General features: G+C 39.0%; 1 long non-coding RNA gene across 7 annotated transcripts in view; it reads right to left on the bottom strand.

Annotated features, from left to right (window-relative positions):
* Positions 1 to 23,241, bottom strand: part of LOC112995290 (uncharacterized) — a 209,553-nt gene that overhangs the window by 180,291 nt on the left and 6,021 nt on the right. For 5 of the 7 annotated variants that reach the window (XR_010388986.1, XR_010388989.1, XR_010388990.1 and 2 more), the window contains exon 2: positions 18,560 to 18,672. This is a non-coding gene — a long non-coding RNA (uncharacterized LOC112995290). Of the gene's footprint in view, positions 1 to 12,532; positions 12,724 to 18,559; positions 18,673 to 23,241 lie in introns of those variants that run through there. The other 2 variants (XR_010388988.1, XR_010388991.1) reach the window with 2 other exon arrangements.

A 23,241-nucleotide genomic window follows, 5' to 3' on the forward strand; every position in this document is an offset into this window, starting at 1 on the left:
CCCATATTTTCTCCAGTGCCAGTTACCTCAGAATCTTAACAAAATCTTGCTCTGGTGCATGTTTAGATTTTTTCAGGTACTTAAATACCGTGCTAGAAGTCCAGGCACTGTTCTGCTTCCTTCTGTGATCAGACCTGGCCATCTTTTAAACTAGTTTTGTTTCATACTATTTCTCAAAAGCTCTGCAGAACCAACTTCACGTGTACAGGATGTATCATAGAATATTTCTGTTACTTGCAAAGGGCATGCTTCAACAACTTAAATAATTTTTCTTGCCTGTCATACTGCTCACTCCTGCAGAAAATGCATATTCCAACCAAAAAAGCAATAGCTGTTCCCCCAGTTCTATCACCACAGAATCTGAGCATATGCTCTGATATGCATGGGTACAACCATACACTTCAATTAAGGAAAAAATGTGACTCGGTACATAAGCATAAGTCTGCCAGTACATTCTACCCAAACAAAGAGAGAAATAATTTATCCTGGCAATGATCAAGTATGATAGCAGAAAGCAGGCAGATACAGTTTATCTCATCTCCAAATCCAAGTAACACTTACTCTAGCAAATCACCTTCAAGGCAGGAAAATCCTTCCACTGCTGGGTGAAACGAAATATCACGTAATTTCTCTACTTAAATGAGAAAGGCAAGTCAGATGGAATTTCAACCAGCTGTGTTCACAGCTCTGTACACTTGTCAAAACATCGTGAAGATTCTTAGAAGCAAGAAAACCAAACAGAGAGTGCACATTAAAATCCAAATAAATAATGCATCCACAGGACAGTTGTGGTGGTCCCAGATACATTTACACTTAGTGAATGTGCACAAAGCTTTAGTCTGTCAGGCTATTTACTTATTTATGCATGTTCCTCCCTTTCTCAAAGTCTATTTCAGTAATATAACAGAGTTACAAGTCAAAGATTGCAGAACAGACACACAGTAATAGCCACTAAATGATGGTAATACAGAAGAGTTGCTTCTCACATTTGAGAGTGGGAAGTCTCATGCCAGCAAGTACAGAAACAAGTGTTCATTTAAGCATATCTGTGAAACCATTAGCCAAGACTCCTTTGCAAGTTTTTTATTCCCCATTGTTTTTAATATTTGTCACAAAGCCACCTTAGATGAACTACAGTCACTTCCAGTTTCCTCATCGAAAAATCCAAGGACCTCCTACCAGTGGAAGGGAGATTTAATTTTCATCCATAACAAATAATGAAAAAAAATGGTTGTCAGAAAATGCAGTCTTTTGGATACCATGGGTCAGTAACATATTTCAGTGCTTACTGGAAGTAAGTCTTGTGTCTAAAGTCAAACATATCATAAAGCACCCACTGTTTGGGATACTTCAGCGGGTCTGTCAGCAGCAATGGCTCTGTATCAGTTGTCATTGAAAAATGAAACACTTGGATTAGCGTCATTTTACATAAAAGAACAGTATCTGAGATTACAGCAGCTGCAGCGATAAATACAAATTTCTTCGTTTTGCCATAAATGCTTTCTCCCCAGGGTTTCACTAGCATATAAGTTTTCTCTGGAGAACTACTGGTCAGCTACTAGAACAAGCTAGCACCCTTGATTGCACAAGTGATAGTACTGTTCAGCAGAGCTTTAATCGCAACAAACAGCATATGAACAGATGACTTTTATCACTGTGCCAGCGATGATTTGAACAAGATGGGATCAGTCAGGTAGTACATATATTGATTACCTCTGTTGCTTTCTCTCTCAGATTCAGAACAGAAGACAACAAACCCAACACAGGGAAGCAGAGTGTTAAGTATACTGCCCACAAACTCCCCTTTGCAATAGTATAAAGGGACATCATCAAAATGTGTCTGTAAATGTCACCATTTAGATGAGTCAAGCTGAAAGATGAGGGGAAAATACTGTTTCTTTTTCTCTATTTTTTTGCTTCATTCAATAACATAAGCTCAGGAGAGCAATCTATGAATAGCTGGCAAGGATTTTTATGCTCATGACTGTGAGGATCAGTGTTGATCATAGTCAGTTACTTATCAAGGTAGACTGCAGATTTGTCCTTATATATGTTGCCTTCAACTGGTTAAACTATTTCACTTGCACTGCTTGAAAATTAATGAATATGATTGTGATGGTACCTGATAACTGCTTTGCAATAAACATATACTATTAAGCTTTATCCTAAATTAGTGGGACTCCAACCATTTAGTGAAATGCACAGCCTGAACTCTGTCTTCATCTGGTTAAAGAAGTTCATCTTTAATGAGCAGAAGTAACTTTGAAGTATGCTGTCATTATAATTCATCTGTGATTTTAATGTCTAAGTTATTCTCCTGTGGTTTGTCTGTTACAGATTATCTTCACAGAGTGAAAATCAATAGTCCAGTAATTATGAGACCCGTAATACATCTGACAAGTCCTGAAGACTCTAAAACTAAACTTGTTTCCTACTGAGTGTGTATATGTGTGCATATATATATATAGTACTTGCTCTATACAAGTCTAAATAGTTCTTAGCATTGCAGTCTTACACTTTAAATCACCTACACTTACAGTACTGCTAAATTGTCAGCCACCTTTCTGAACTCCACTGAAATGGGAAATTGAACTACAGATTCATCAGTAAGTTAATGCAGACAACCAAACAGGGCTCCCCTCAAAAGCTGAAGACCTGCTCTTACGCTTTCATCTCTAGCTCAAAAGTCCAACCGTAAGCTGTTCCTGGTTCATTTACAGGGATTAATAACTGGAAGGCTTTATAGTTCATTTCAATAAGACTGAGAAAACAGGTCAATAAATCACTTCTATCATCTACCTGTTCAGGCTTTGTTAAAATCTGTTCTGCATGTATGATTGATCAGTAGCAGGTGTGAAATAGTTTGCTGAAAGTTACTGCTAGCAAGTCCTATTCACTCCTGGATGATCCGGATAACTGCTAATTGTCAAAAATTTCAGAACCGAGTCCTGATGCCCAAATTAAGGTCTCATTAAATCTGGTTCCGTTAGAAGACCTTAAATAACCTCAACTAGTAATTCGGATCTTCAACATCTTTATCAAAAAAAAAAAAAAATCCTGGAGAGTTGCAAAAGACCACTAAAAAAAGGGGCCAGTAGTATCTGTTTCTTTTTCTGGTTTGTTTTTTTAAACGTCTTGGCTGTTTAACAGCCAACCTGCACAATTTTTTTTTTTTTAAGTGCTCCTGGAAACACGGTCAGGATATTGCAGCATTTTTGAGACCCTGTCACTCAAGGAGTTAGATTTATGTTATCAATGCAAGTTACAGTCAGCTTTGAAATCAAGTGGCTGTGCCTCTCCCTGATGTTACATTAGACAAGAATGTAATTGCTAAAGTTATGTGTGCATGTGCAAAATTACCATGCAGCACCACATGTGCCTCAAAAACACTGAAAACAATTCCTGTATCTAAAGACAGTGCTAAGCACAATTCAACATTGCAACTGAGGTCGATGAAAGTCCAGGGAAGACATCAGCATACAGAAGAGTATCTGGGGGATCTGTTCCAAGGCGGTGTGAACTAGAGCATCTTTGACACTGCTCTTTCTCAACGAACAGGCTCGACCTTGTAGCTGTTTCCAGAATCAAACAATGAGTTCTCTATGTAGGCCTCTAGATGTCTGAGAAATAAAAAAATATTTGCTTTTTTCCTGTAAATTAGTCTTTCATTCAAACTATAGCAGGAATTTAAGAAAGATTGCTGCACACATTAGAAATTCAGATCACACCAAGGAATCATTATCTAATAGGACAATCTTAGCAACGTTTAGGTGGTAACGGGCACAATGAAAAACATTGCAATGCTATTATTTGCTTTCAAGGGGCTTGGACATCTTGATCTTTTAATCAACTTTTAGTAACATATAGTGGTATGGGAGGAACAGACTTCAGCTCAGGACCACCCACCTTTGGAAAAGTTATTTAAACATTTCACTATTACTATAGTATACTAAACTCAACTCTTCCTTATTATCAGATGCCTGAGTAGGTTATTAATATCACAGCATACTTCAAGAGGACTACATAGTAGACCTTAGATAGCTAGCACAAAGCATGAGTGTCCTTCTCCTCTCCCTTCCCATAAGGTATGTCAGATGCCTTCTGGGGCACTGTAAATAATTCAAATAGCTGCCAGTAATGAAGAATGTCTGAAGCAACAGAGATTGGCACAAACTGGAATTTTTGCAAGGCTTCTCGTCAGCGTTTTGGTCAAATAAGAATTTTGCCAGTCAGTGCTATAAGTCCTACATTCCATATGGCTGCACGTCTAAATTATATTACTTAATGTCTATTGTGCACATCAGCATAACACCTGCTATTGTAAGATGTTTCATTTGTTGAGAAGATCTGTATATTTGATAAAAATTCAACAAGAAAACCACAGAATTTGCCTTCTGGGTGACAAGAACTGTTTCTCTACTCTTCGTTTTAAACAGCAACATTTCCAAGCAACGAGACCAAGTCTTAGTGACAGCATTTGTTTTCTTGATTTGCAAACACTCTGGAACAACTGTAGCAATAGCTATTTCTCTTACACATGCAGATGCTAGCACAAGGACAACTTTGATTAGCAAAATTGTGTGTTACTAAAGTATAAACCATTTCCTTATTTGAGTAGTAGGAATTTTTTGTTGTTCATATCTGAATTCATAGATTTTACAGGATGTTAAAGATTTGAAACTTTCTCACTCTAATTTCATATTTATTTTTGAAAAGGATAACTACGTCAGTTAAAGTGTAGGCTAAGCTTTACTGATATTTGTTGCTGATGACAAGGCAAGATAGGTCCAAAACTTGAGACTGAAGTGCCCCATGAATATGCAGCATGAAGTAAAGTGACCACCACAACTCTGCTTATGACTGGGACATCATGAATAAAAACCCTTTTGTGGATCTCATGCAGTGACTTTGGTCAGCAAGCCTCTTGTTCATTGGTGGACTGCATGCAAAGCAATGTTGTCTTGCTCAGTAACATCCTCCTGGGAGACTGCTGAAACTGCAATTCTATTACTCACTCATTAGTCTAGGCCTGCTTAATTACACTAATTGAGGGTGGATGAAAAGAAAAGATACCTAAGAGCATGCTATAGAAGGAAATGCTTTGGTAGAAAGTATCACTTGTAACTGATATCTGGCCACTATGTTTCATGGTCAAAGCTGGTGATCCCTTCATACAGTTGATCACAACAATTTTATGAACTATCACAATTAAAGAGAAGCTAGAAAATGATGCACCTGAAAAATGTGCACAATATCCCTATTTGAATCCTTAGTAGGAATGCTCAAGGTTTCAAGTCTGACTCAAATTTTAAGGCCAGAAAAATGAATTCAGTTATGCAGTTTAATACAATACAGGCTACAAAATCTCATCCAAGAATTTCTTCCACAAATACACAACTGTATATGAAGACAGGAAGTCACAAACCTGTTAGCCTGAGTTATGCACTAAGCTGGTGATAAGGAGTGGAGTTGAACCTGCATCTTCAGACTCCCAGATCACCGTTTCATCAATTGGACCACACAGCTAGCTTCCTTCCTTCCTCTTTGAGCAGAAATACTGCTTGTGCTGTGCAGCATATTATTTGCTGGCCACCCTACAGGACAATTAATGTCATAACTAAATCTCCATATAAAATTTCCTACACTGTTGTGTGGAAAAACAGAGTACTGAAATGGAAGCTGTTGTATTAAATCTGACCTGGGTTTTTTTTCCTGTTACCATGAGCACAGTATGATGATGTATCCTATTAGAAAGCAGACTAGTTTGGGCTTGGAGTCCCATAGTAAATCATTTCAGTCATCTGTCATTCCAAATTGCATGCTACTTAAAGAATGGAAAAAACAAAAGGATTTATCATGATATATTCTTCCTCCCACTTCGGCTAGAAACTCAAAAAGTACTAGGGCAGAACTACAATTTCCAAGCAACTTGACTACTGAGAACAGAGATCTCCTTATCTCTTAAGACTGAATGACATTTCTTCTTGATTAAAAAGACCATTAAGCAGTAATGATCTCAACATTGTGTACTTACTGGTAATTAATGGCTACCACAGGGCATTTTTTGGTTTACGCAGCTTCAGTTGGCATATTGAGAGGTTTTACAGAGAATTGGTGAGTCATGAAAATACTTTCAATTACTTGGAAAGTCTCTCAGTGTCTCTTTCCACATAAGACAGTCTATGCTACACAGCTGAGATGGATAGTCCATCAGTGTGATTCCATTTTTGTTCTTAATCACTATGCAAATGATTAGACTTTTAAATATACTTAATTCTAACTGGATTTATTGTTTACATGACTTTACATGGAGCACAGCTTCAGCCTTACTGAATTTTCTCTTACATATGCTGTCCTTACCAGTGTATGTGCTCTTCCTGTTCTTAAGCTTTACCTGCCTTAATAGGTACCTTCCGTAATAAGAAAATGGTTACTTGCCCTTTAGTCCTACCTTTACAATTCTATTTGCTTGCAACAGAATTACATCTGATACTCTGGGCCCAAGACTGATGAACCATATCAAATACTTTCAAGAACATATTATAATTTGTGTGAAGAACATGAATGTGAAGAACCTGCATGAGGAAATTTAAAATCCTTATAACTAGCACAATCTAGTATAAGACAATTGCTCATTGCTCTTGCAGTCCCTTTTTGTTCTCAAACAGCTTTAAGATCAGATTGAAAGAAGAGAAATCTAGTAAACCTGCAGTTGAATAAACTTACATAGCTCAGAAAAATGAAGGATGACTGCATGAAATGTTGAATATTCCTCAGAGGTACAGTGTTAGCGTAAATACCTAATAGTTAAGTTTCATGTTGTAAGTGCTAGCAGCATACCTTCCAGCAAATCCTTTTAACAGTCCAGAAACTCTTTCATTTCCTGATACAGTCATAAGCTTAGGAGCTATACTTCCAAAACTCTGGTTGTATACAATGGAGGTTTATAACATTACTTGGTTTTCTGCTCCACTAAATGAAAGGTCAATTGATACTCACTTCCTGGCTGGAGAATAAAATTATCAGTTCAAGTTCTGAATAAAATTATCAGTTAACCCCAGAGAACAGAGCACATGAAATAGAAACACAACTTTTATTTCTATGTAAAGATCTTCACAGTTCTATAGCATATTCATATCTTTAGCTTGGAAGCTTGTGAGCAAAGAGCAGGTTATTAAAAATAAGTTCATTTCATTACATTTTTAGAAATCCTGAATAAGAACATTTACAAATTTCCATTTACACAGGGTTGTGCTCATGTCCATTGGAATTCTACAAACAGATAGGACTTCTGAACAGGACTGATCAAATGATTTTCAGAAGGCATGGTGTTGACTAGCTCCCTCATTCAAAGGAATTTAGACAAAGGTCAGTATTTGGAAAACCTCAGCCATAGAACTGTTTTGGAAGAGGATCACTATTCTTGTCAGGTACAATTCTAACACTAAATTAGCTGACATGCTGAGAGAACAAGCACCTCTGAAGAGAAAGTACAGATTTCATAGATTCACTAAGTACTATTCAGTAAGAGCTACAGATACATCTGACATGCTATGGAGGGATTCAAATTTTCAGTCTCATGTTTTATTTCAGAAATCAGAATCATTTAATTTGTATCTCACTTTGTCCTACATCCTCCAAAAATATGCAATTTTCCTCAGCTGTAATTCTCCTAGAAAATCAGAACAGAAAGAGCCATTTTTTAAAAAAGCTATAGAGATGCATGAAATCCTTTCTAGAATATGAGAAGTACTTCATACAACCGAATATCTGTTGAAAGCAGTGAACTGGAACAACTTCTTCTCACTAGATACTGTACTACCACAGAAAAGGCCATAATGGTTTGTATCACTGAAAAATGTCTCCCTGTTTAAATAAGTAGTTCCAGCTAAATCCATTTAAATTAATTACAACCAGGCTGACTTCAGGCTTTGCATTTCTTATCCATATTTTCAGTGCTTACTGAGCAGAAGCAGTTACAAAATAATGCATCTTCAAATGTTAAAAAAAATCACCTTAGATCCACCTCTAGCACATACAAGAGTACTTAAGAGCTCTGGGAGTGATCACACATGAAGGCAACATTCCCACCTTCTAGTGCTCTGTTACTAGAAGCCTTACACTTGCCAGCCAGCCCAGATGTGCCAGTGGCACCAGGATGCATCCCCCAGTGTGCTAACAACCTCACACCTTTCATGCCAGTGCAAGTGGGCTACCCAAACAGAACCTCTTCTCCTCTTGCTTTCGCCAAGATATCACTATTTGCAAAAACAGAGGAGTTATTTTATACCCACTGGAATGGGGATTTTTTCGAAACTCCTGAGTTCCTTACAAATGCATAGGTACAGAAGTGCCACTACACCATATGGATATTTCAAAAGGGTAGCAGACATTCAGTGGTGAAATGGAGGAATTTTATTTTATTGTAATTTATTACCAAGACCCTGAAATGCTGGTTTCCTCATTTTAAGAATAGAAACATAGGGGAGAACAGTGTGAAAAATGTGGCTCTGACCGCAACTGAGCTACAATAATTTTTAGTGTAAATCTTTTCTGTGTAGCATGACCTTTATCTTCAGGTTTTCTTCAAAGGTATTTAGACCATATGTTCTGCCAGAGCACATCTGAGATCTGTAGGTACTCCATTAATTGTTAGTATTTAGTACCTGTAAGTAACTGAAACACTCTATTTAACTTTTACTTTGCAGGATCAGTGACCTCCCTTTTGTCTTTTTCAGATTTTTTACTTGCATTGCTAAAGGGTAAAATAAAGTCATGTTATAATCTACAGCATCCAATTTATGTCCCAACCAGTCAGTAGCCTTGGGAAGAACAAGATACCAAAGACAGCTGTTAACACTTTGTAAAAATTCTTACTAATCAAAAGTGTATGCATGTACACACACTAATTTTCATGCAACTATTACATCTTCAGGTTTCCTAAACTAGGAAAGACCATGCAAGGAAAACATTCGAATTCTTAAGATTCCTACCTATGGATGTCAAATCTGTGCATTAGGCACACACATCTAAGTGTGAACTTTCTCAGCAGTACAGGTTAATTCAAACCACTAGGACTTCACAGATCAAAATATCTCAGATGAAAGACCAATAACTTGAATTTCATCTAGAAACAATCTGAAGCCAATATAGATGATTTCACCACTGACAAAAATACTTTTATATAAAAATGTGCTTCTCATGGCAGAGGTGATATATCCTTTATCAATTCTATGGTAAAAATAACGGAGACAAGACACTGGTTTACACAAGATAAACCAAACTCAGCCATCTAAAGAAATCTTCCAACCTTTTTAAAATGAAAGGTGTACCCAACCTATTTGAGAAAGCAGTTTCTGTGAACCAGCTGGTATAGCATTCTCACACTGGTTTTATATACAACTAGATAAAAATTAGGCTGAACTTTGAATGCCTATTATTATAAGCCACAACTTTGCTGGCTTGGATATACATATGCAAGGAATTTTCTTTTTGGCAGACACTTCATGGACCAGCTTCTGCTGTCTCAGACTGAGAACTGTTTTACAGTAGTAATTAGGACTAAGCACAGATTTTTTTTCTGATTCAGTGACCAAAGAAAAGAATGATTTAAAAAAGATTTCATTTTAAGTCTAGTCAAAAATGACTTTAGAACTACTGGCAAAGCAAAACAACTCACTGTGCTAAACAAATTTTTCCTTCAAACCAAAGGGTTGCATTTCTTTTGGGGTAGGGGGTAGGGATTTAATACAAGCAGTGTGACAATCTCAAGACAGAAGAGATTGTAAGGATAACTGAAGTGCTGGGAGTCTTATATTTTTGACAGAATCTATTAATAAAATTCTCCTATTAGCAGATATACTGATTTTGCTTAGCTGTCTCATTAACTGTTACTAGCACTACATTTCCATGCATGATTTGGCAGTGAAATAGTTACTTCACATTAGTTAACTGCAAACAATAAACAAACATCTGTGAAGCTAAAGCAATGAGGTATAACTCTACAGGAAGCTATGCAAGTGAGCAGTCACATTTTGAAGTATCCGAGTGATTCTTAAAGTTACCTAAAGTTTACTGCCAGTGCAGAAAGTCAGTATAGTATTGACAGATCAAGATAAAATTTGTAGTAAGAGGTAGTATTTTGTTAGACCAATTGATACATTTGAAAAAAAATGGGTGGGATTTCAGATGCCCTTTTCCTGGTCTGCAGTAGCAATCTAAAACAAGGCTTGGTGTACTGACAAGCCTGTCCTCTTGTTCCAGTTATAGAATCCTATTTTTGTGCAGTGGGTGCATCCATCTAGACAGAAGTAGAGCACAAAGCAGTTCAGCTGCACACAAGTAGTGTACTGAACTGAAAACATTGTCTTGCTATAATGTCTTCTTTCAGCCTTGGTAGAAAACATTTTTGTGAAAGATTAACATCAAACAGCATCTGACTTTGAAGATTAGGAACAATCCTTTGCTATCCTCTGATTTCCACAAATCGGTTTCCTGCTCTCACCTACTAGAATGAAAACTAAAAAAAGCTAAGGAAATATAATGGAAATCTCAGGAGCCCCTAATCATGTCAAACATTCCAAGAACAATAATAATGAAATACACACCTGTTCCAGTATTATAAACATTGTGCCAGACAAGTTTGACCTAACCTATGCTGATGCTAACAGATAGGCTCAACGCAGGTTTTGCATTACAGTATAGGACTGTTTGCAAGCGCTTTGCCTTCTATTACTACAAATGAAATCCAAGATGACTGAAAGTGATTGAAGAAAGTGCTTTCTATGTTTGCTTACTTAGTGAACTTGACAGTACTTTGCGCATAGTCAGATTCTTCATGTTGAAAAAATAAGCTTGTATGGATAAGCATTAATTACGATATACCCTTGGTCAGTACTGGTTAGGTTCTGTATCTAACTCACTCTTTAAAGGAAGGGGGGTGGGTATATGAAGGGCTAGATACCAAGCACCTTGTATTCCTTCAACCTCTGTGGAAATACGCAGCCCATAGACATTTTGTGCTGAATCAAAATTCACCAGGTCAGATTGTCAGGGAAGGCAAGTCAAACTAGCTCCAACAATCCATGCTGATGGACAGTAGTGGATGGTCTGATACACCATCTTCAGCCGGTTGCGTGGCCACATGAACACGGTCTGCAGTGTAAGCTGAGGCATGATCTCCAGAAGGGCCAGCCTCCAGAAACCACTCGGAGGTGCATGCTTTCACTGACAAGTAAAATTATTTATATTTACTGTGCCTGAAAAGAGTCAGTATATACCCTAGCTTACTTCACAGTAACTTGCTCGTACTCCAGTCCTGAACAGTGAAATAACTACTGAAAATTAAACGTGCAAGTGTGATAGCTGTCATTTACTAACTCCCCATTAGGCACTTTTATCCCACATTAAGGCCATAGGTAAAACAGGGCAACTCAAGCCAAAAGCCTGCTTGTAATGGCCCTAAGGCAAATGTGTGCAACCAACCAGCTGTCAGTAATAAGAAAATCAAACTAGAAGAAAAAAATTATCTGACCTCATAAAGGTCCTCAGAAGTTACCACAGACTGAAAATGTAGTAAATTACTTTGGTTAGAACAAATCTCCCTCACTTCAGGAGTTCTCCTTATGCAACCACTCATGTCAGTGGCTTTTCACAGGCTGCTCTGCTCCCTTGTGGGTGACCAGAAATGTTTCTCTATGGTTTCACTCTGTTTCATTTTAAGTTCCATTGTGTTTATGTAGTTGCCACAAAGCAATTTGCTGTGGGTTCAGACCTGGAGCTCTATCTCTCAGTTTGCCTACCACCTTGCTATCCCATTTTGTTTTGCTCTATTTAGCTCCCAGATTTGAAAAGTAGCTTTCTAGCACTGTAGCACACATATCCAGCTTAAATTCAATTCACAAATAATTCAGATGAAAACTTGGTCCCATTTCATATTAATTTCCCCTGAAATCTGTATTATGCCTCTGTTTCCTGGCAATATACCAAGAAAGATGTCCAGCACCTGTGGGAGCTAGTAACAGGGCTTTTCAAACCACAAACTTTTTCCTGAATAACAGTGCGACCCACACTCATCTAATGTAAAGAAAGTTCTCATTAACTCTTAACTCTGACAGAGTAATTATCAATAGGTCTGAGCAGATTTGCAGTAAAGTATTCTGAATCCCTTCCAGCTTAATCAAAATATTTAGACCCACATGAAGGAAAAAGTACATAGTTTGAATCATTGTCCTTAAAACCCAGAGGCAAGCAGAAACCAGAAATAGAAGTGGAAGTTCTTGAATTTTTAATTAAAATCTCAGGAATGCTATAAGTATACTTCTAGAATGTGTAATCAAAAGATGACTGATTACAGAATAAGGTGCATGAGAATCTGCATTTTTTAAATCTCTCAAACTTAACCTCTCAAACTTTTTTCTTGAAAAACACATTAGTGATAAAAGCAATTTCCCTAATTTAACTACAATTTGATGAAAATATATTCAATCAAAAAGTCAAAAGGGTTAAGTTGTCTTAATTTCAAGAAACTTACCTTACCACTTTGCCTCACTTTCACTTTCATGTACCTTTTTCATCTATGTGGGTCCACACTTGCAATGTTTAGCATTATGTTCTCCCAAAAGAGAAAGAACATAGTTGACTTTCTACTCTACCATTAATCCCAGGTTTTACCTAGTTAATGTTTTCAAAAAACCAGAATTTATTTCTGTAAGTTGTAAATCAGTAACAGCTAAGGCTAGTGAGGAATTTTTACAATATTTTTTCTATCAGAAAATGCTAGCTTTTCTGAACAATCATCTTGAATTCATCAGTTTGGTCCCACCCACTTTCTCAGGTCAAGGAACAGATCCAGCACAGCCAACTGTTCACAGCAACAGGCCATTTGCCTAAGACATACAGGTCTCCTTCAAATCTTCGCTCTTCCCGATTTGAAAAATCGGACTTGAACCCTTGTATCTGAAATAAGTGCCCCAGTGTCACACTGCATGTGTGTGGAAGACCATTCTTTTATATTTGGTTTTGTCATTCAATTTTCATATAGATTTCAAAGCAACCTGAGGCTTTTTTTTTAAACACCAAAACAAATTTCAAGCCACTTTTTCTGGACAAGCTAAGAAGCTGTAAACAGTATGGAACAGGGCAAACACAGCAATATGCTGTTTATAAGGTCTGGTATATGGAATGCCAAAAAATTTATATGTAGAAGGGAAGTGTTTTTTTTTTGTTTTTTGTTTTTTGTTTTTTTTTTTTTTTTTTTACACCTAATGTGTGTGTGATGGAACAGCTGTCTGCACAGGACAGTGTTTCCATTCTGTAAATAGAGTACAATGTGGAGAATAGGGAAAGTTCTAATTCAGGAAGGAATACAAACATCTGATCATATTTTTCCAGCAAGTAACTTTCAAATTGGATGTAACTGCAGTTTGGATGAGAGAAGGGAACTGTAGAGTGACACAGTAACTCTTGGCACATGACTAATAGCTTAAATGCTCCACTAGGCCATCACCCTTGTCACTCCTTCACTCCCTCCAAGCTATGGCACTCCAAGGGAAGTAGAAAGCACAAGAGTGGGTAACATGCAGCCTTGCTGCCATCAGCACAACCGAAGAGCACAAGCAGGAGCCAGCTGTGCTCCATGACAAGAGGAATTTATGCTCTGGGACAGGAAGCAGTCCCACAAAACTCCAGGTGGAATACCAGACCAGTAAGGTAAACTTGCACCCCAAGGCCTTAACAATTGTATCTGTTTGTATTTTTGTACAACTGTATTGTATCTTTATCCAGACAGAGCCTAAAGATACCGGCACATGAACATTTATACCTACACACAAGATGTCTCTGTACTTGCATGTATATCAACACTGCGGAAGTCTACCCATCCACACGAGTACATTTGACTAACCAGTATTCAACTATCATAATGGTGAGCAGTGCTAGCATTAAACTCAGGGGGCAAAAAAGCTAAGTTCTTTTGCCCATCCATTCTTTGAATGGTTTGCAGCAAAACAAACGGCAGCCAGACCAACTACTCCCTAGTTCAGTCTACTGAAGTACCCAACAGCAAGGGACCCTGGCTGTTCTTCCCAAATGTAAGTCCCAATTCTTGGAACAGGAAGAAAAGAATCACAAGTCATTACCTTCAAAACAAGAATCTTCTCCAGATAAACAATCTTAACTCACATGACCTTAGAAATGAAGCATGGAAAAGAATGATTACGGTAGAACACCAATTCAGTTGCCTCAATCACCAAGATATTTCTCAAAGCCTTTGTATTTAGCAGATTTTTTAAGAAAACCCTAGTGCTGCTTTGCCTTTCATTTTTCTTTCTCTAGCCTTTGAGAATGTGATCAGTAATTCCTCTCATTGTAAAATCTCATTTCTATCAGAACTTGCTCATGAGAAACAAAGGTTTGCTTTCTATTCATTTACACAGCGATTTCAGTAAAAACACACGGGAAAAGATTACAAATGAAACTGGACAGCTAAAACAAACAGTCATCCCATATAGCAGGATCAGGCAGACCACTGACTGTTAGTGCCCTCACAAACACACTAGGAAGAGAGAGAGAGTCAGAACAACTCTAAAGTCTCTGTAGTAGCACATCTATCTTCAACTCTAAAGCTTAAGGTAGCTGCACATACTTTACTGTGTACGCCCTTCATTGGGACACCCCTGAGTTTAAACTAGTGGTTACCCTTAGATATACTTAGATAGTAAGATTACATAAGGTCAAATAAACTTCAGACTACTGGAAAGGGAGGTGGTGCCAATTTTGTTTTATTCATTCCTACATGGAAATCTCATGCTAAGATGATTACTTTGCTTTTTTTAACATAACACTTTTGCCTTGGTCCTTATGGCTACCTTTTTTTAGATCCAACTGCACATAAAATGATCATCCATGTGGATAGGTAAAAACAGTACACTGAACAGAAACATATACATCCAAGAGACTCCAAAGTAATGTTTAATCAGACAAACAGCAGAGAATATTTTCCCCTTCCCCACATTATGTTAAAGGAACAGAGGATGTCAATAGTTTGAAATTTATTGATGTAGTTTAGAATTAGAGGTAATACTCTACTTATCAAGCTATTGTATCAATCTTCTATGCCAGTCAGCTACTAAATCAGTATTTTCAATATAACTTGAATGCATGACTGCATATATACATCACTGGAGTCACTTTTTACTCAGTAATCTTCTAGTTTCACATTGTCTGAATTAAGCCTTACCTGCACTCCACATAAATTATTTCCGATTCCCCCAAGTTAAAGACCTAGTATTAGATAGACACTGACAAATTGCAATGGCAATGTTAGTAAGCCACCAATTATCTGATCTTCTGCCTCCAAACAGCACTTTGCAATGTTTTTGAACTGCCTATTTACTAATAAAAAGTGAGGCACCATTTCACTGTAACACACATTTGGCAAAGGCTAGGCTGCAGGAATCTGGTATCTGTGGATGAGAAGGTATTTAGTAACCTAAAGGAATTCCTTCAGTTTTGCAGAATGACCTATTTTGCTACAAAAGTAGAATATAGAGATTTAGTAATAGCAAGGATTGAGCAACACAGATCACCTTAAGCAAAGTATTTGATCTTCATACAATACATGCATAATTTGGGAAAAGGTTCCTTAAATATTCAAAATGATTCATGCATAGCTGTTGGAATTCAAGCCTCAGAGCAGTCATTGCAAGCATTAAGGTTTCTGACTTTGATGTACGTTTTCAGCACAGATTTCCCTTTAGTACTTGGCTCTTTCTACATAACACCCACTTTTAGTCCAGCTTTTTCCGTGTGCCTCTAGTTTCCTTCCCTTTTATCAGTGTCCTAGGGAACAAATTAGCAGAACTAGCATACAAGTTATCTACATTACATAACATTTAGACACATTTTGCCATAGGAAAAGCCTTATAGGAACAGAAATCGTAAGAGTGGAAGTGGGCACCACAGCATCAACTAGCCTATCTTCTGGCCCAGAGGAAGAACTGATATCCCTAGCATTTCTTGAATCTCTTAAAAACATAGGGATGGAAATTCCACAGCCTCTCCAGTGCCCAGCTGGTATCAGTGCTCAACTACCTTTCCTTAGTTTGCTAAGGAAAGTCTGCTTGTTAACATTTAAGTTCATTTCTACTTGCAGCAAACATGAAGGGGAATTTAATTTTTACTGCAGCCTTTGATATATTTGAAGACTTATGTCTCTTCAGTTTTTTCATCTTTTAATTTAAAGCTACTGTTCCCCCCAACCTTTCCATGTAGGTTGTTTTTTAAACTCTGATTGGCCTCACCATTTTTCTTCTCCGGACTCTATTTGATTTACTTCCTTTCTGATCTGCAGAATTCTGTGCTGAACAGACTAAAAGGCTCCTATTTCAAGACTATATTTCTGATGATGCATTCCAGTCTGGTGTGTGTCTCCCTTCAACAGCATGACACCATTGAGTTATATTCAGCTTGCACTCCTCTAATGCTCAAATCCTTTCCTGCAGTTCTGCTGTCCAGGCAGTCTCGTCCCTCTGTTTGTATTGCAGAATATGGCACTCATGTCCCACTTTTTTTTTTTTTTTTTAAGACCATTTCTCAAGAGTTTGAGATCCTGATCCTGTCTTCCAGTGCCTGTTAGATTGGTATTATCTGCATAGTTAAAACACACTCTATTCCTTCAACTAAATCACTGATGAAAATATTGAGCAGTACTAGACTCAAGCAAGGTCCTTGAAGAATTGTTTGATATACCCTAGTCTGACATTGAAGCATTGATTCTCCACTCTCACAGATTTTTCTAATCAATTCTGCATTTCCAAACAGTTTTATCTACTGCATATTTTCCTAGCTGGTAGACAGCGAGGCAGCATCAAAATCTGTGTAAAAGTCAAGTTATTTGACTCCCACTGCTTTGCCCTTATTTACTCTGTCAAAGAAAATGAGATGAACTTGGCACAACTTGCTATTGGCATATCCATGCTTGCTGTTACTCATCTCATTATTTTCTAGGTGCCTACAAATTGCTTGTTTGATTATAATCTGGCATTTTTCCTGGGTCTGAAGTTAAGTTGACTGCTGCATAGTTCTCCAATTGCTCTTCTCCCCTGCCCCTTTTCGAAGAGAGCCTCAGTGTTGGGGTGCAGAATTTAAAAAGACACTTTCCTTGACTCCAAGATTACTACTAGCAGTTCTGAGATGGCTGAAGCAATTTGCCTACATAAGCAAGCTTAAATTTCACCATATCAAACCAAAACAAGACCATCTGATTTGTCATCTTTAACCTATACTTTCCCTACAATAGGCTCAGCTCTTACCCTTTTGTAACTATTAATGCAGTTTCTTGCTCTCTGGTTAATGAAATTTGCAACCTCTCCTTCTTTGTAATGCATACATTATACACAATCTCAGAAAGGCCTAGTATTGCAGGCGAAAGAGCCTCGACTCATGAAATTTCACTTAAATTCATTTATTGCTAATTAACATAAGCTTTTTGCTATGATTTGGGTATTGCAAAACAAAGACAAGCTATTAAACCAACAGTTAGGAAAAACACCTTTCCTGCCTTTTCCCAAGGTTCAACTTCAGTTCAACGCCTCCCTACCCCACCTTTCTAGTCTCAGCCCCCTTGTTTTTGCCACACTTTACAATCAGTCCATCCCAATCTTTGGTGAGACAACAAGCAGGGTAGGAGATTGGAGCCATAGCCTACTGGATTTTAACACTTCTTGTTTCTTATTCATTTCCTCTGCTCTGCTGCAGGTCCTCCATGGGCTGCAGTCCCTTCACAGATGTACCTGCTCTGGTGTGAGTTCCTCCACAGGCCATAGTCCCTTTGGGGATGTCCCTGCTCTGGCATGCTTTATCCACCAGCTGCAATCCCCTCAGAGGCATACCTCCTCCAGCATGGAGCACCTCCTTCCAGATGTGAACCCCAATGTCCCCCTCTGCATGCCTCCTCCATTTTATTTCTCTAAACAGGTCTCTTCACATTTCTCCTCACCTATTCCCTTTTGTGTCCTCCTTTGTCTCCTCTCGCATGTGCCTCCACATGCCCCCTCCTGTTTCTCCTGCCCTTAGTGGCTACTGCCCTTTCTTAGAGAAAGCTGAGCAGAGATGCCATGTAGTCCTCTGACTGCTTAGCATGAAGTAGATTCTTTTCATCTGATTCAGAGCCAGTGAAATCAGCTGTGATCAGCACAAGGTAGGTAGTTCATGGCTTCTGCTTGCACAGATCACTCCTACACTCCCCTGCTACTGAAACCCTGCCACTTATGTCCAATACTTTCCACCCATACCTCCACAAAACACATTTAAGAGCTGCTTGAATATACATCCATTATAAACTTTTAGGATCACCACAGCCTTAATAAACATGTATTATAAAACCTACCCTTCCTCCCAAATAGGGACTGACATTGTAACATTATGCACATACACATTAATTCCACCTCTCATCCCTGGGAACCATATTATTGGGAGTTATCACTGTCAGTCTGAACATGTGTTCCTCACAAACCAGACTACAGAGGTCAATATTTTAACAATGGGAGTATATACTTACCACAGAATCCACCCCTTGCTCCTGGTAACCAGATTATCAGAATTAACACTCTTACAGTCTTAAGATGAACTCCTCAAATTCCACCTCTTGTCCCCAAACATCACCCTTTGGCCCTGTAAAACAGAAAAGCAAGAAGCTTACAACAGTTTGAAAACTTGAAAGCCATTACAAACTCCCCTCTTATCTTTACAGACTAGAAGATCAGGCTTAACATTGTAACAACCTTAACTCTCATTACAAACTTCAGACCTTGCCCCTGCAAAACATACAGCCAAGGACACTGTAGCAGTCTGAATATGCATCCACTATAAATTCCACACTTTGCCCCTTGACAAGGGTCTCTTTTACAGGAACAGCAAGATCAGGCCACTGCTCCACATATCCCTCCATCATCTGATCCCAAAGCCCTCCTCTGTGGCTCAGGACAGTGTTTATAAATTGAATAAGCCCCAAACTTCCCCAAACAATGCTCTCAAGCCATCAGCTGTAATCCACCATCTCATTTCCCAGCACTGCTGTAACCACTGCAACAGCATCTCCTTGCAGCAGCAGCCATAGGCATGCTATAATTAATTTCACTTTGAGCAAAGGACCATTCAGTGGCTACGCTTTGGAGAGCAGCGCTCCCATTTCCAGTGCTTAATCACTGTAACCGGGGCACCCTAAACAGGCTCCTTTTTTAATCTGCCAGAGTCCTCAGTTTCCCCATCCTAGGTATGAGGGTCTCCCTGCCCCAGGCAGCCACTCAGGTCCCCGGCTGTTCAGCACCTAGCTGGCAACATGGCCACTTCAGCATCACCAAGTGCCAACTCCTGACCAAGGGCCTCCCTTTCACACTTAGCACTTGTTAGCACCTACATTAGCAGGCCCTCACTTTCACCAAAGCAGCCCCAGCCCATCTCTCCAGCTCTAAGCAGGCCCTGTCTCTCCAGTGCCCTGCTGGGAGCCTTTGCCAAGACTCACCATTTCCCACCTGTTTACACTGTTTGCACCTGTTTCCCCACACACAAATTCCCCCTACCTGAATCAAGACTCCTTCCAGCATCTCAAAGTCGCAGCAATTACCCCAGTCCCTACCACATGTCATCTGGGTGACGCCCACATTTCCCCCCCCCCCCCCCATTACTGCCTCAGGCAAAACAGTCAACTCAGGGAATTTCACTCAATTTCATTATTTCATCTCATCAGCAATTTCATTACTGATTTGGATACCGAGAAACAGACAACAGTTAACGCAGTACTTACAGATCCCTTTTCCTCCCTTTCCTCAGGCTCAGCTTCAGTCCAACACCTCTTCCCCCTCCTTCCTAATCTCAGCTCCCCCAGTTTTCGCCACACATCACGCTTAGGCTCTCCCAGTCTCGCTGGTGAGGCCCCAGGCAGCACAGGGGATTGGGGTCAGTGCGTAGCAGTTTCTTTCCGCTGCTCCTTGCTTCTTACTCGTTTCCCCTGCTCCGGCACAGGCACCCCACGCGCCGCTCTGCCAGTTGGAGCTGTGGCATAGGCAGCCGCTCAGCAGCCGTTAGGGGCCGGCTGGAACTGGCTGCAGCCTGACCAGGCCAGGCAGCACCTCCTCCCTCACAGCTCAGCCTTAGCAGCCCCCCCCCCCTCCAAAAGCCTGCCCCTCACACCCAATACAACTAATAGATATATTAAATAACTTCTTCAGTGATAAATGATGGCCTTTGTTCTGTTCTAGTCCTCCCATCTGTTAGCCTCCATGCTCATTTACTTGGGCTAAATGGACCGAACCCGGACAAGATGGTATGCTGGTCTGGCCTGGGACAACACTTGTGCCTCCAGTGTCTGTGAGATTTGCTTTTTTGTAGAAGTCTTGTCAACTCTCACTGCTAGAAATATTTGAAATTAAAGAGCTAAATATTACCAAACACTCCCTTTTCTAAAAAGCTGAAACCATGGTAAAGCTATAGAGTTATCACATATGAATGTGCATGTATGTGTATTTCTAAATACTTGAAGCCAAGAATGGGGGACTGCAGTATATCCCCCTGCTAATTATATTTCTGCAAAGAATCCTGCCTAAAGCCTTATTCTAGCCTTAACTTGCAAAATTTTGGAACTTATGAATTCAACAGCATAGTTAAGGGTCTAACTAAAGGAGCCGTTAGTTTGGCAACATTTATTCCAGCAAGGTTTCAGATCTCCTTAAATTAAACCATAGAGTCAACAGAATTGAGGCATAGCAAGGGAAAAATTCTGAGCAAAGAGGAAACCCGCCAAGCTAGGAAGTCTTAGCATGCACTTGCATTACCACGGTCCTATTGACACTGCTCTGCAAAAGCAGTAAGGTCAAGTCCCCCAGTCCTGTTATTCGGTAGGTTTGTTTTGATGCACAGAAATGCACCGAGACAGACTGCCAGACCCGATTGTAACAGCAGTAGCTTTTAGGGGGAGATTTCCAACCCAGCACAAGTGGCATTTATGCCCCAAACTCTTGAAAGTCAGTAGGATCTTCCCTTTTTGGGCTTTTATTACTTTTCCTTCAACAGTTGACTTACTAGGGAAGGGCAGAGGTGAGGGGGACAGCAATTTCATCTAACACAGCCATTCACACTCTGCGAACAGCACGTCACCATGTTAGTGAAATGCAACACTGAGCACAAGTGATCCCAGGGTAGGCTTGAGTGTAATGAGACAGTGGCTCCAAAACAGGGCTGAGGTGAGAGGGTCTTGGGATAGGTAAGGGAAAGGACAAAGAGGTCAACACCATGCAGCACAGACCACTGCCAATTCCTCATGCAAGGCTGAACTACAGAACAGCTGAGCCAAAGGATGGAAGCACTGTTTCTGGAGCAGAACCTGCTCCTTTCATCCCTCTTCATGAGGGCTAACAGCTTCTCAGACTTACAGAAGAGTTCAGCATTGTGGCAATTAGGTGGTGATTAAGCAGCCGAAGGAGCAAATCCAAAGAAAAAAATTCTGTATTTCACTTCCTTTGAGGCAGATAAATTCTGCAGTAAGGAAATAATAGGTATGCAGATAATTATGCTTTGAGTATCAGAGAGTTCTCACTGTTGTATTTTGGGTGGTCAGATTCACCATATTCATGTATCTATTACACTTTCAAGTTGTCAACTTAACTGCATTTCCCACCCACCCCCCGCAAAAATGCCTGCAGCAGACAGATGTAAGAACTTAGCTAAAAGATATACTGCAGCAAGATTCCATCACATCATACCAGAGCAATTTTTCTAAATAAACAGCTTTCACTGATCCATCCAATTTTTCTATTTCAATATAGCAAGTCTCTTGAAAATATGAAGTCCAAATTACAGAACACTACACTCCACAGAAAAGAAATCAAATCCTCTTTTAATACTTACTACAAACATTGTGTTGTTACCTTCTGCCTTAAAGCAACTGGTCTCAAAAACAAAGGTCTGTTTTACCATAAAACTTCTCTTATTTGCTATAGATTGCACAGATCTTGTGCTATTTGCATTTTTATTACTATCTTGTGTAACACAGGAATGAAGCAAAACTCTATGCTAAGCCATCTGCCATATTTTCCTAACACTGGTTGACTTAGTGTGGAAGAATGTGAACTGTTCCAAACATCTGACAGTTATTCTGAAGCTCCATTTGATGAAACAGGAGTCACTGTATATCTCTAGCAATGAATGTAAAATTGGAATTTTAAATGTTATTTCATACATCAAAGACAACATTATTTTATCTGTTTCATCCAAAGCTTTAAACTCCTCTGTTGGACGAGTTAAGGAATAGATTCTATTTAATTCCATACCTCCTGTGATCACACAGCTGTGTGATATGATACAACCAAAATCATTTTTCAAGGAATGGAAACACTCCACACAAACTCACAAAGGAGTAATAAATCTTAAGGATTCAATTTGCAACAGATGTTGGATATTACAGCAACAGTGGATACAGCTCTGAATATTGTAAGAACAGGGACAAAATGACAGAAATGTAGTTTCTATTTTTCTCTAAGCAGTTCTCATAAGCTTTTAAAAAGCTGCATTTGCCAGCTTAGGTTTGTGCTTTTTTACTTAATTTTTGCTTTTCTCCCTGCTATCTCTAAACTTTTTCAGGTCAAATTCTCCATGCTTCAATAAATCTCACTGCTATTATAAATCAAGCAAATATTAATTTGGAGGGTACATTATGCTAATTTTACACCTTTCTGACACATCAGGTACTGGCCTCTATTGCAAACAGGATACAGGGCCTTGGATTCAGCCTACCATGAAAGTCCCTATGTATCATTTAAATATATTTTAAGAGTACCCTTCAGTGCTTATTTGAGCAATCAGGCACTCCAGCTGCACTGTTATCACAGAACATATGCTTACCATCACAGCCCATCTTTATCAACAGCTAGTAATGCCTCCCATGCATTATTCTTCTGCATTTATAAAGTATAGTGTTAAATGTGCATTTAAGTGAAATACAGGTTTTTAGACAAATATAAAGAATTCCTGTGATGAAATAACAGCCTCAGGGTTGCCTGCCGAACTACCAATTGAAAGAGAATGTTTTCCTTACATTAAGGTAATTTTCTGTTTATAAGCAGTTAAGTACCAAGGCATGAGCAAACTGTTTGCCTTCTGGAAAGAACATGGCTCTGCCTACTTATGCCAAAAAGCATAGCATTTCTTAAATCCATTTCAGTCTTTCAGCAAGAGTTAAAGTAAAAA

The sequence above is a fragment of the Dromaius novaehollandiae genome, chromosome 4 (assembly GCF_036370855.1).
Source record: "Dromaius novaehollandiae isolate bDroNov1 chromosome 4, bDroNov1.hap1, whole genome shotgun sequence".
Lineage (NCBI taxonomy): Eukaryota > Metazoa > Chordata > Aves > Casuariiformes > Dromaiidae > Dromaius > Dromaius novaehollandiae.